Below are 13697 nucleotides of genomic sequence, written 5' to 3'. Positions count from 1 at the left end.
GAGTTTGAAGTGAACATTTTAACCTTTCTATATTGCTCATCATAGGGATGGTGCCAATGGGGAGGCTAGTGGTAGTACCCGGCACTATTTGACCCAACTATTCGGTGTAGGGCATATTAGGGACGGCACAAAAGGGAGGCTAGTGGTAGTACCTCGTGCCCCTTCCCAACTCCACCGGATAGGGAGCAAATAGAGTATAGAGCATAAGAAAGTTATAAATGAAAAACAAAGTAAATGAAAGTAGAATTAAGTCAAATTTTTAATCACTTGAAAACACACTTTAAGGATGAAATCATTGCAAGATTATATTTAAATAGGGAGAGTTTATTTGAAAAGAATTGATTTTGATCCTTGACATTCTTGTTCTTAGTATTTTAATGCATGACTTAACACATGGTATATTTTGCATATGGTATAATGTCTTGATTTATGGGTTCTCAATATTTTGTAATGTTTCATACTTGAACAATTTGATTGAATGTTTGAATTGCTACATAACATCTTTTGTTTAGTTTTATTGAAAAGAAATTTCAGATTTGTCATTCACAATCATTGTTAAAATCTGAAAGCTAAATAAAATTGTAGAAAGGAGAAGAGAAGAACATCTCTATTTAGGAAAAATAAATTGATATTGATCTATCTTTCTACTTGCCTAACTTTGATACATAATGTCCTAATACTTGTTAAAATATCCTTTATTTTGTATCGAAACTCAAAATTAAACACAAAGATTCTGAAAGTGCTTTAATGTTATTGAAATATGTATTTTTCAATCGTAACAATTTAAGATGAGCTACATTGTGAAAGATACATATCTCATATTATGACTTAGAAAGCTTCTATTGAAAATCCTATGTAATTCAGAATCCGATGTTGTATAAAAGTTTAAACTCCATATGATTACTAAATAAAATGTTAATGTAAGAAAAACAGAATTTATTTTGATTGCTCCGATACGCATCCGAAACATATCATTTCTTACCTTCAAAGTATACTAATTTTGATTCAAATGATGTGTCTTACGATGATCTTGATTGCAAGTAAATATTTTTTTTAAATATATGATTTTATTTTGATATTAAAAATATTTATTGTGCTTCATGTATACATTGCTGAAAAACTATGATTAAGAAATTGAGTTCTATAAATATATATATTTCAATGATCATCTATATGTTTTTCTCTACTACATTATTAAAGACAGAATAGAGTGAATGATCTTAAAGCAAGAAATATTTCAGCTCACTCGAATGATTCTAAAAGAAAGAAAATGTAAATGCCTTTGAAAGAAATTGAGCTTCAATTGAATCATTTTCTGATTAATACTTTTATACATTTTTTCTAAGATTAGGAGAAAGCATAACTTGTTCTTAAAGGATTAGAAAGAGTGATTACCATAAATTCTGAATAATTCTAGATCACTCTACATTCTTGATATTACAGAATTTCAGTGTTATTCACGTTTATCACTAAAATCTGAAATTCAACAATTTAAAATGATTAAAGAAGAATGCATCTTTTGAGGGGGAGCTTTAGATATTTAGTATCTTATCCTAAAGAAACTTTAATTTGATGCATACCTTGAATTTTATGGATTGATTTTGATGAACCTCCTTATATTGCAAGACATGCTTTAATTACCTTGAGATGAGTTCTATAAAGGCTGTCTTATCTCAAACCTTGAGTCTTATGAAAATGAGCTGAAACTTATAGAAAATATATTTTTGAGATTGACAATTTTATTGAACATTATCTTCAATTTCTAAACTCTTAAATGGAATGATCAATAGAGGGGGAGAAAGAACATTTCAGAAGGAGAGGTCTCACGGAACTTAATCGCGTATATCTATAACTAAAGGAGAGAGGAAGAATACAAAATGAAAAATGATCCTAATACTCTCTAATATGTATCATCTGAAATTTAAATCTGAAAATCTTTATGATACACCTTGAGGCGTGTTATTTGGTTAGTATATCTCATGCATCACTCTTGAACCAAATTGCAAATCTTAAGAGCCTCTAATTTAATGAAAAAGGGGGAGAATAACGTGTAAAATTTTCTTGAGCATCTTTTAGAAAACCTATTTTGATATTCACTAATGAGTCCTAATTGACTTGATCTTTAGAACTTAAATTGTGTGCCAATTCATATTTTTATGTATCAAATTGTGCTTACTTTCTAAAGAAATAAAAGAAAGTCTTTAAAAGGAAGATTCCACTCATGTCTTGAATTAACCTAAGGAAGATTCCACCTACACTTGATTAGAAAACTATCTGTGGTATCAAATTAGAAAACCTCTTGAATTCACACTCGATGTGTTCTGTTCTTATCTTTGTGCTTAATGTTTCCCTATCTTTTTGATGTTGTCAAAAAGGGGGAGAAATATCTAAGTATATGCAAATATCTAAGTATATGCTCATAATGCCTTTATGCTTTGAATTGAATACAAATCAGCTTAAGATTGTGTTAAGCTGATTAAATCTAAAGCATTATCATGAAGTATGTTTTAAAAATATATGTTTTCTACTTCATGCAACTTTGCTATGTATTACTTCTAGAAAAACAATATCTTTTATATTGCATATACTCCAAGTTTTGTCATCATCAAAAAGGGGGAGATTGATGACCCAAAGATTGATTCATAGATTGATTTTGATGATCACAAAACCTTGAAGTATAGATACTAATGTTTATGTTGCAAGGAGAAAGATATTTATTTTGCAAGGAACATAGCAAGTTGGAAGAACACAAGAAGGCCTCCAAAGCTCTCAAGTTGGAAGAAAGCTACAATTTATTGGCCCAAGCTTAAAGTTCAAAGGATTCAATTTGGAAGAGTAAAATCAAAGGAAAAATTCAAAAGAATAGTCTTCAAGTCGACTCCTGAGGATTTCGAGTCGACTCCAATGTTTACCGAGTCGACTCCGGAGAAGTTTGAGTCGACTCCTAGGAGTCACAGGCAGAAAAGTCAGAGAGCAGTTTTCGAGTCTGAGATTCGAGTCGACTCCAGTGGAACGCGAGTCGACTCCGATGGTTGGTAGGTCGACTCCAAAGAAAGCAAGAGTCGACTCTCAGCGGAACACAAGGAAAAAGTCAGAGAGCATTTTTGGGACTCTGAGATTCGAGTCGACTCCCGCATTGCACGAGTCGACTCCGAGACTCCGCGACCATCAACAGACAGAAAATCAAGTTACTGCCTCTGAGATTCGAGTCGACTCCCAGACAGTTCGAGTCGACTCCAAGGCAGCGCGACCCCAAAAATGCAGAGGATCAGTTTTCGGGCTCTGAGAGCCGAGTCGACTCCAAGAGAATCCGAGTCGACTCGAGGAAGAAAATTAGAAAGTATGTCCTCTGGATTCATGGGATGAGCCGACTCCGAAGATGCCAAGTCAGCTCCAGATGTTGGCGAGTCGACTCCGGGTTAAGTCGAGTCGACTCTCAGTCAAGGCATGCACTTTAATTCAAATTTGGAACAGTAGCCGAGTCGTCTCCAGTAAAGCATGAGCCGACTCCTGCAACAGGCGAGTCGACTCCTGATCGCGCGAGTCGACTCCGATCCCAACGGTAACATTGTCAGGAAATGCAGACTGTATCCAACGGCTCTTTTTCTTGTCTCTAACGGCTATATTCTTGTTTCCACGCCATCTAAAGCTATAAAAACAAGAAAAGAGCTAGGGGAGAAGGCATGGAAGTGGGAGAGATCATCTAGGAAAGAGATCTCAAAGAGATTACAAAGGAAATCTCCCATAAGCACAAAAGGGCCATCCAAAACGAAATAGAGAGAAGAAGAGCATCCAAGTGAATCCGAAAGCTTCCTCTCCATCCGTGTGCTGCCTCGGGGATCCTCTACTTCATGCCAAATCAGAGGAGGATCAAGTAAAGAAGAAGCCGAGCTCCTCCATCTTCAAAACTCGTTTGAGGGCTTCTCTTTACTCTATTTATTTATATTGTCATATTTGCTTGTTTAAGAAGCTTTGTTTTGTTTTATACTTTATTTTAATATCTTGTAACTTGATTCAATCAAGGGATTGAATCAAGGGGTTAAAGGTTTGTTGGTGAGCCAAAGGGAAAACCAACGGTGTAAGGTTTGTTGGTGAGCCAAAGGGAAAACCAACGGGGTTTAGGTTTGTTGGTGAGCCGAGGGTAAAACCAACGTGTAAGGGTTCGATTGTGATCCCGGAAAAACAATCGGGGGTGGTTCTAGTCGGTGAGCCTGGGAAAACCGACCGAGTTCGTTGTGACCTCGTAAAACAACAAGTTGGGTTGTGAGCTTGTAAAACAACCGGCTGTAATCGGTAGGATTATAGTGAAATTCTCAAGAGGTCTTGGGGAGTGGATGTAGGTGCTGGGGTGCACCGAACCACTATATGTCCTTTGTGTTTGTAATGCCTCTAGTTATTGTCTAACTAACACACTTACTTACTTAGATAAATTGCTTGCTTAATTCTTATCCACACATCCTTTAGTTGCAAGCATATTTAATCAAGTCGAAGTCTATACATCAAACCCTTGCTAAGTTTAACTTTCACTGTGCATCTATACAACTTAGCATAGTTAATCATAAAGTTTTAGAAGTAGCATAAAAGTTTTAAAAGACCCAATTCACCCCCCCTCTTGGGTTGTATCTACTGGGCAACAGTTACCTCGGTTTCTCCATTCGTTTGAGGATGCGCGACCGAGGTAAAGCGGTGGTCAATGCCAAGCTCGGAGCAGAACTCTCTGAAGTGAATGTTGTCGAATTGGCGACCGTTGTCAGAGATGAGGATGCGGGGAAGCCCGAATCTGCAGAATTTTATGGGCCAATGCTCGCCCTCCCAAATGGTTCCCGCAAATCCCTTCGTGGACTTCGCATAGGGCATAATCAGCCTCCGTTGGGCGGAGGCATCTGAGGAGGGGAGAGGTGAAGGATCTTCGATAGAGCTTTCCCTCGTACAATATGTACCGGGTAGCGAGGCGTTTGATCCGGCGAGCCTCTTGTTCGTCGGTGGGGAGGACTTCGTCTTGCAGGTAGCCGATGAGTTCGTCCATCCAGCTTGGCTCGAACTCAGTGCAGAGGGTCTGCTCGGGCTCATCTGTACTGGGCTTTTGAAGATACTCCAGTACTGCCTCCTTGGGAAGTTCGCTCATGCGAGAGGACGCCAGCTTTGATAGCTGGTCGGCCCTGAGGTTCTCCGACCTGGCAACATGTTGAATGTGAAAAGAGTCCAGGGTCGAGGCGAGATCCCGTACCTTCTGAAGATACTTCTGCATGGTCGGGTCTCTGGCTTCGAAGTCGCCCACAATTTGGTTGACGACGAGCTGAGAATCACTGAAGGCCTTCAAGTCCTTCACTCCTAGCTCTTTGGCTAGCTTGAGCCCGGCGACGAGCGCTTCGTACTCCGCCATATTATTGGAAGCAGGGAACTCGAGGCGCAAGGCTTGCTCGGCGACCACCCCTTCTGGGCTGGTGAGGATGAGCCCTGCTCCACTACCCCCCGAGTTTGAAGAGCCATCGACATGCAGAGTCCATGTCAAACTCGGGGTCTGCTCCACTGGTGGTTCAGGTTCGGGCTCGATCTCATCCAGTATAGTGCACTCGACAATAAAGTCTGCGAGCGCTTGTGCTTTGATCGCCGGTCTGGGTCGGTACTCGATGTCGAATTCTCCGAGCTCGATGGCCCATTTGGCGATCCGTCCCGTACGATCTGATTTCTGCAGGATCTGCTTGACCGGCTGGTCGGTCAGCACAGCCACTGTGTGGGCTTGGAAGTATGGTCGGAGCCTCCGAGCTGAGATGACCAGGGCATAGGCAGTCTTCTCAAGCTTGGTGTATCGGGTCTCGGCGTCCCTCAAGACCCGGCTGGTGTAATATACTGGCTTCTGAAGTTTGCCCTCCTCTCGGACCAGGACCGAGCTTACTGCCACAGCGGAGACGGCCAGATACAGGTAGAGAAGCTCGCCCTGGTGAGGCTTTGTGAGCAGGGGAGGGGAAGCCAGGAGGTGCTTGAGCTCTTCAAAAGATTGCTGGCACTTGTCCGACCACAAAAAATTCTTCGGCTTCTTGAGGGCTGCGAAGAATGGAAGGCAGCGCTCAGCCGAGCGGGAGATGAATCTCCCGAGAGCTGCAACTCGGCCTGTGAGCCGTTGTACCTCCTTGACCGTCCTGGGAGGCGTCATCTCTTGGAGAGCCCGGATCTTCTCTGGATTGGCCTCAATTTCTCGTTGTGTAATGATGAAGCCGAGGAATTTGCCGGAGGTGACCCCGAATGCACATTTGGCTGGATTGAGCTTCATCTGGTATTTTCGGAGCGTGGAGAATGCTTCATTGAGGTCGGCTACATGATCTTGTGCCACCTTGCTTTTTACCAGCATATCGTCCACATAGACCTCCATATTCCGGCCTATCTGGTCTTTGAAGATCCGGCTGACCAGCCTTTGATAAGTTGCCCCGGCATTTTTCAAGCCGAATGGCATCACCTTGTAGCAGTAAGTTCCTCCGTCGGTGATGAAGGCGGTCTTTTCCTCGTCTTCCGGCGCCATGCGAATCTGGTTGTATCCGAAGAAGGCGTCCATGAATGCCAGCAGCTCGTGACCCGAGGTGGAGTCTACGAGCTGATCGATGCTGGGGAGTGGGAAGCTGTCCTTTGGGCAGGCTTTATTCAGGTCGGTGTAGTCCACACACATACGCCACTTTCCGTTGGCCTTCTTGATGAGGACCACATTGGCGAGCCACTCCGGATAGGCTATCTCCCGGATGAAGCCAGCTCCAAGGAGCTTACTGACCTCCTCGGCTGCTGCTCGCTGGCGCTCAGGGGCGGCGCCTCGCTTCTTCTGCCGCACAGGCTTGCTGGTTGGCTTTACTTGGAGTCGGTGGACCATGACCTCTGGATCTATCCCCGGCATGTCTGCAGGCGACCATGCGAAGACATCCATGTTGTCTCGCAGGAAATTGACGAGACGACTCCTCTCGTGCTCATCGAGGCCAGAGCCGACCTGCACGGTTAGCTCAGGAAAGCTCTCTCGTAAGGGAACTTGGATTAGTAACTCACCAGGCTATACCCGCTCTTTCTGAGGGTCGACCCGTGCCTCCATGACCTCAGTTGAGGGCTGGTCAGTCGCTGGGGCAGGCACCTCGGCAGGTCGCTTTGCCTCGTGGGTCGCCAGGTAGCATCTCTTTGCCACCATTTGGTCCCCTCGTACTTCGCCAACCCCCTGGCTGGTGGGAAATCGCATGAGCAGGTGATGAGTGGAGACCACCGCTCGGAGGGCGTTGAGGCCTGGCCTTCCGAGGATGGCATTATAGACCGAGGGAAGGCGTATCACGAGGAAGTTCATCCCCACGGTACTTTCACGGGGGGCGAGCCCGGCTGTGACCAAAGGTCGATCTCGCCCTCTACTGGGACTGAATCCCCAGTGAATCCAACCAACGGAGCATTCATCCTCCGCAGCTGTTCTTTGGTCATCCCCATTTTACAATATGCATCAAAGTACAAAACATTCGCCGAGCTTCCATTATCAACTAAGATGCGTTTTACATCAAATCTATTTATGATCATGGAGATGACCACGGCATCATCATGGGGGGTTTCGACCCCCTCTAGATCATCGCCTGAAAAGGAGATAGCTTCGGAGGCGCGCAGGCGTTTCGGGGAGGTTTCTTCCCCTGAAGCTCCTCCTGCCGAGGCTCCGCCTCGGATGGTGTTGATGATGCCAGTGATGGGCCTGTTGGCATTTGAACCTTCAGGCTGCGCGGCTCTTTCGGCTGGCTGCTTTTCTTCACGCCGGCCTTGCACAAACCGATCGAGCACCCCTCGGCGGATGAGTGCTTCGATCTCATTTCGGAGCTGGTAACACTCCTCGGTATCATGACCTTTATCCCGATGGAAACGGCAATACTTCCGGTTGTCACGCCGGGTTCGGGTGTCTGGCTTCGGAGGTGGGAGCCGGATGCGATCCCGACTCTCGATCTCCATGAGGATTTCAGCCCGAGGAGCGTTGAGGGGAGTATATCTTTCATACCTCCCTTCGGGTGCAGGGGCTTGCAGTGGGAACCTCGGGCGGAGTGGTGACCTCTGCTGTGGCGGTCCCCTTAGCCGGGGTGGACTCTTCGGGCGAGGCGGATTCTTGGCTCGTCGCGGAGACGGGCCTCTGGGCTGGCCACGCTCCTCGCGGCGTCTTTTCTTGAGGTTCTGCTCGGTCCCGCCCCGCCTGACGGCCACGGCTTCTTCGGCCTTGGCGTACTTCCGCGCCCGAGCGAACATCTCGGTGAGGTCCGCGGAAAAATTCTTCTCAATTGAGAAGAGAAATCTGTAGGACCGGGCTCCAGTCTTCAGCGCCGACATGGCGATTGACTGGTCAAGCTCCCGGACCTCCCATGTTGCGGCGGTGAACCAGTCCAAATACTCCTTGAGGAATTCTCCCTCCTTTTGTTTGATATCAAGGAGGGAGTCGGATGTCCGCCGCTGGGGCTGGCTGGCGGCGAAATTGCCAGCAAACTGTCTGCCGAGCTGCTCAAAGGAGGAGACAGTACTCGGCTTTAGCCCGGTAAACCACAGCCGGGCTGGTCCTCGGAGTGTCGCCGGAAAAGCTTTACACATCATGGCCTCCGAGGCTCCTTGTAGGGCCATTAAGACTCGGTAGCTTTCCAGGTGGTCCAGGGGATCAGCCTTGCCGTTGTAGGGCTCCACCTGGCGCATCTTGAACTGTAACGGGACCGGTTCATCTTCAATTTTCTGGGAGAAGGGCGACTTCGTATTGAACTCGAAGTCGCCGTTATGTCCTGACTTCCTCCCGTGGAGAGCCTGGATTTGACGTTCCAGCCTCTCGACCTTCCGGTCGAGTTCATCGTTCTGGAGGATCGCTGCAGCGGTTCGTTCGAGCGCAGGTTGCCCTGGAACCGATTCAGCTTCTGAAGGCTGTGGCCAGCCTCCGTGGCCTCCGGCTGGGTGCTCTCTCCAAAGGGAGGCCTGGACTTGGGAGTCCTGACCTCGAAGGTGAAGTCCGCTTGTGAGAGGCTCCGATTGTACTGGAGCCGGAGGAGGCGGTGCCGTTGGGATGCCCCTGGGCTGCAGGCTTTTGACAGCGGTAGCCAGGGCCTGCACCTGTTGTACCAGGGCATCGAACTGCTCCGGCCGAACTTGATGAACTGACTCGGTCGGAGGTGATGGGTTTCGGATGGAACGCTCCGGGCTAGGTGGACGATGTCGAGAGGCATTGGAAGCCCCTTTGCTTCTTAGCTTCATGGCAGCGAACTCGGGCCCTTCCTCTAGCGCCAATTGTTGCTGGAAATTGGACCCGGGGGCCGCCGCGAAGCCAGGGGAAGGAGGGGCTTCCGCCGCAGGGGCGGCGATCGACGGCGCGCCGACTGGTGGCGTCCTCCTGGAGGGGCAGAGCTCCGCCGCTGGAAGGGTGGTCGACGGTGCGCCGGCTGGTGGCGTCCTCCTGGAGGGGCAGAGCTCCGCCGCTGGAAGGGTGGTCGACGGTGCGCCGGCTGGTGGCGTCCTCCTGGAGGGGCAGAGCTTCCGCCGCTGGAAGGGTGGTCGACGGTGTGCCGGCTGGTGGCATCCTCCTGGAGGGGCAGAGCTCCGCCGCTGGAAGGGTGGTCGACGGTGCGCCGGCTGGTGGCGTCCTCCACTGTGGGGTGCGAGTCCTGCAGGAAGAACCGGTGGCCGGGCTCCCCGGCGCCGGCCCTCCGATGCCTATGTCAGAGGGGGCGAATATGTGGAGAGAGCGGGGAAGAGAGTATGTGGAGAAGACAGAGAGAATATTTGGATAAAATCAAGAGGATCAGTTTCCTCAATTGTCTGTGTTGTTTACTTCTTTCCACCCGGTCTGGGAGGGTTCTCCCCGGCTTCGGGTTTTTCCTCCCGTTTTGGTCCCCCTTTCCTCTTTCCCCCAGGTTTCCTTTTATAGGAGGATTCGGTTACCTGGGAGGTGACAGTAGGTTTGTCCCGTTCTGTAATAATTGGGCACGATTTGGCCCATTAATGGCGTGATGGAGAACGGGACCGGATCAGACCGGAATCAGGGAGTTGTCACGGTCGATCGGACCTGTTGAAGTGGTTGAACCGCCGGCCGTGGTGGCCCTGGGGTCCGTGGATGGTAAGTGCATTTATTACCGAATGAACCGGCGGTCAGGGAGAGCCATACGCTCTGATGGTTCAGTGATCCGGAGATCGTCTTGGGTCGTGTTCATTAAATGACTGAGTGCATCGGAGACTTGAGGGAGCCTCGTGCATTAATGGCAGGTCGTGCTGAATACCTGCGGAGATCTTATGCCTTGATGGCTTGAAGATAGCGGCAGGTTATAGTGGAGTTGTCAGGTCCCTTAGAGGGTCAAGCGAGAGTTGAATTATTTGGTAAAGGCATCGGCTCGGCAAGGGTGCCGAGCCGAGCTGGTCGCCCAATGGGGCACCCTGTGGCGGGGTTGCTTGAGTACTCCTGGTCGGCGCCTTCTGGGCGAGCACCTCCTAGCTGAGCGCCTCTACTTGGCGCTGTCTCTGGTCAGCGCTTTCTACTTGAGCGCTTCTTTGGTCGGCGCCCGCTGGTCGGCTCTTTCTAGCCGAGCATCCCTACTTGGTTATTTCGGTTGGGCGCCTCTTGGCGCTTTCTCTGGTCGGCGCTCTTTGGCCGAGCGCTTCTTTGGTCGGCGCCCGCTGGTCGGCTCTTTCTAGCCGAGCATCCCTACTTGGTTATTTCGGTTGGGCTCCCTAGCCGAGCGCCTCCGTGGCGATGACTTGGGATTTTTCCCCCAACATTATCAATATCAATTATAAAGTTTGAATTTGTGTATCCTTCTACCTTTAACTAATCCTTCTCCACAAGAACATATCTTTAATTTTTCTTAAGTACTTAAGAATATTCTTCACAACTATCCAGTGCTCCTCGCCTGGATTCGATTGATATCTGCTCATGACACTCACAGCAAGGGCTATATCAGGTTGTGTATATAGTATGGCATACATGAGGCTCCCTATAGCTGAAGCATAAGGGATCTTGCTCATGCGTTGAATCTCTTCAAATGTGTTGGGGCACATCTTCTTGGAGAGATATAACTCATGCCTAAGGATAGAAGATCCCTTTTAGAGTTTTCCATGCTGAACCTTTTTAGCACCTCTTCTATGCATATTTTCTATGATAGGTGTTCGTCCGATTCCTGTTTAACTAAAAATATGCTAAACAAATCGTTGATAGAACCGACAAACAAAGTTTAAATTAATTTTACTCTTACCTATTCTACTCGAAGAATAGTGGTTGTAGGAGGTCGATCCACAGGGAGGCGATTGGAGTTGCATAAAAATTAGAACATTCACTCGGATTCAAAATCGATTTTTGAATAATAGAAGAAAAATATTACATTGGGGATGTTGAATGATTCTCTGGTCTACCAGATAATGTTTTCTAATTGAAATTAACTAAAAGACAAGTATTTAGATTCGAAGAGCATTTATATTTTTGGTTAATCAAAGAAGAACTTTGGCATAAATTAAAATGGATTAAGCTAAGAAGATTGAAGCCTGGAACATAAATTGCTTAAAAGAAAATTAAAAGATTGCATAAAAAGCAGAAATTAAACTGAACCTAGAACACGGATTGCATGAAAGAGAAATGATAGATTTGATAAAAATAAATTGATTACAAAAATAAAATGAAGATTGGAAGCCTAATGCTTCCTCCTTCTACAAAATAAAACATAAAAACAAAGGAAGAAAAACCACAAAACTCTCCTTTCTCCTCCTCCCCTATTTTTTTATTCTTTCTTTTCAAACCAAAACAGAGCCATCTCTGTTTTCCCTTTTTTTTTTCTTTCTCTCTTCTCTCCTAAACCGAGTGCTTCCTCCCCTGTTTCTTTGGCCCAACCGAGCGCCCCCCTCCCCCTTCCCGATGGCTCCCTTATATAGATCCCCAGCAAGCGTGGATGCGAAGTGATGGCGGGGAACTCCAACAGGTTTTGGCTTCCCCCTCACTAATTGATGGAGCCCAAGACTGCTTGACGACTTTCGGTGGCTGGATGCTGGGCGAACGGAGAGGGCGGACGCGGTGGAGGCTGGGATGCTGCTTGGATCATGGAATCGCTAGGGCTTCCATCACGGATGGCTGATCTGGGAAGGGACGCGATGCAGGGGCGTTGATGGCTGCTGTGAATGCGTTGGGTTGAGCGGAAGAAGAAGAGCTTGACGTGTGATCACTGGGAACGTCGATCACGGACGGAAGCAGAGGCGGAGGGGGGTCTCGAATCCATAAGGGAGAAGCGGGATTTCTCGGAGGAAGGCATGGAAGCTTTGATGCTGGGGTTTTGGGGAGAATCACGGGCGGAAGGAGCTGGATTACCGGCTGCTGGGACGCTGGAATGGTGCTGATGGATGCGAATGGAAGGAGCTTGACGTTGATTGCGGGATGCTGGAGACGCGGGCGTTGCGATGCGAACGAACGCAAGGCTGATACGCTGGGGATCCGGAAGCTTGGACGCTGGGATTTGGGGGAGCACTTGGAGGCCGCTGCGAGTTCTCGGGATGATGGCATGATCATGGGAGCAAGGAGAGGGCGGACGCTGGGACTCTGCTGATGGGCGAACGGCTGGAAGAAGCTGCTGGGAGGATCGACTGATTTGGAAGGAAGCTGGGTGATGGGGTTCTCGAATCCCGAAGAGGGGGACGCGGGATGACTCCTTGATGGCGAGAAATGGCTCCGACTGCAATGGGGGGGCTGATTTGGAGGCTTCGGTGCAGTAAGGTGCTGGGGTTACACGTGGGATGCTGGAATTCCAGGATCGCTGGAAATGGAATGTAATCCGATGGACGGCGCGGATGTTGGGACATCGCAACGTGTTGAAGGCGTGATGCTGATGATGAACCATGGGATGGCTAGCACAATGTTGGGAATCACTCGGGGGCAAATATGCTCGACCAAGTCATGGTAGGATTGGGCCTGCACAATCTGTTCCAATTGCACATTTAAACTTTAATTTACAATAATCTATGTCAAACAAAAATATAATATTAAACTAGTGAATTTTTCATTATATGTTGACAGTGATACTAGTTTAAGCAATATGTAGATCGCACTTTTGTGCTCTCATCACACCCCCCAACTAGCTTTTTGCTAGTCTCTAGCAATTAACAAGCAAATGATAAAAAGAGGGCACAAAAAGATGTAGTCTAACTTATGACTTTTTCTCCCCTTTTTTTTTTTGAATTGAAGCTAAATACACAAACTAAGATATGTACCCATTTTCGTAGGGAATCACGATTGCACTTAGCACGTGCAACAAGCCTTTAAACCCCTAGGTTACCCTAGTGGACGAGTGTTGTCTCGTGAGGGTTTTCAGTGAAGTTACCCACAAACTTCATCAGTCAGGAATTTTCAATTTTTAACTCAAAATTTGAACAGGTATTACTGTATGAAACTAGAATTGCAAGGACAATAGAGACTTGTTGCTATCATATTTAAACAGACTCTAACTCAAGTTTCATTACACCCCATCTATCTGCTAATAAGTCAAGAATGTAATGAGGTGCAAGATTGTATCATATAAATGAGTGGCTTTCACTTACTTCCAACATGATCACTCTAATTTTCAAGACTTTCTAGAGTTAAATGGTAATGAACACCCCAAATTTATATATATATATATATTTTATCAGACTGAATGCTAAGAAGAATGACTTGTGAAATGTCTAGCCTTATTAAGCTTTCTAGCTGACCCATGTAGCGAGTGTTA

This window comes from Phoenix dactylifera, unplaced genomic scaffold (genome assembly GCF_009389715.1).
Source record: "Phoenix dactylifera cultivar Barhee BC4 unplaced genomic scaffold, palm_55x_up_171113_PBpolish2nd_filt_p 000624F, whole genome shotgun sequence".
In the NCBI taxonomy this organism is placed as follows: domain Eukaryota; kingdom Viridiplantae; phylum Streptophyta; class Magnoliopsida; order Arecales; family Arecaceae; genus Phoenix; species Phoenix dactylifera.
The sequence above is the reverse complement of the archived record's forward strand: the minus strand, read 5'-3'. Positions refer to the sequence as shown.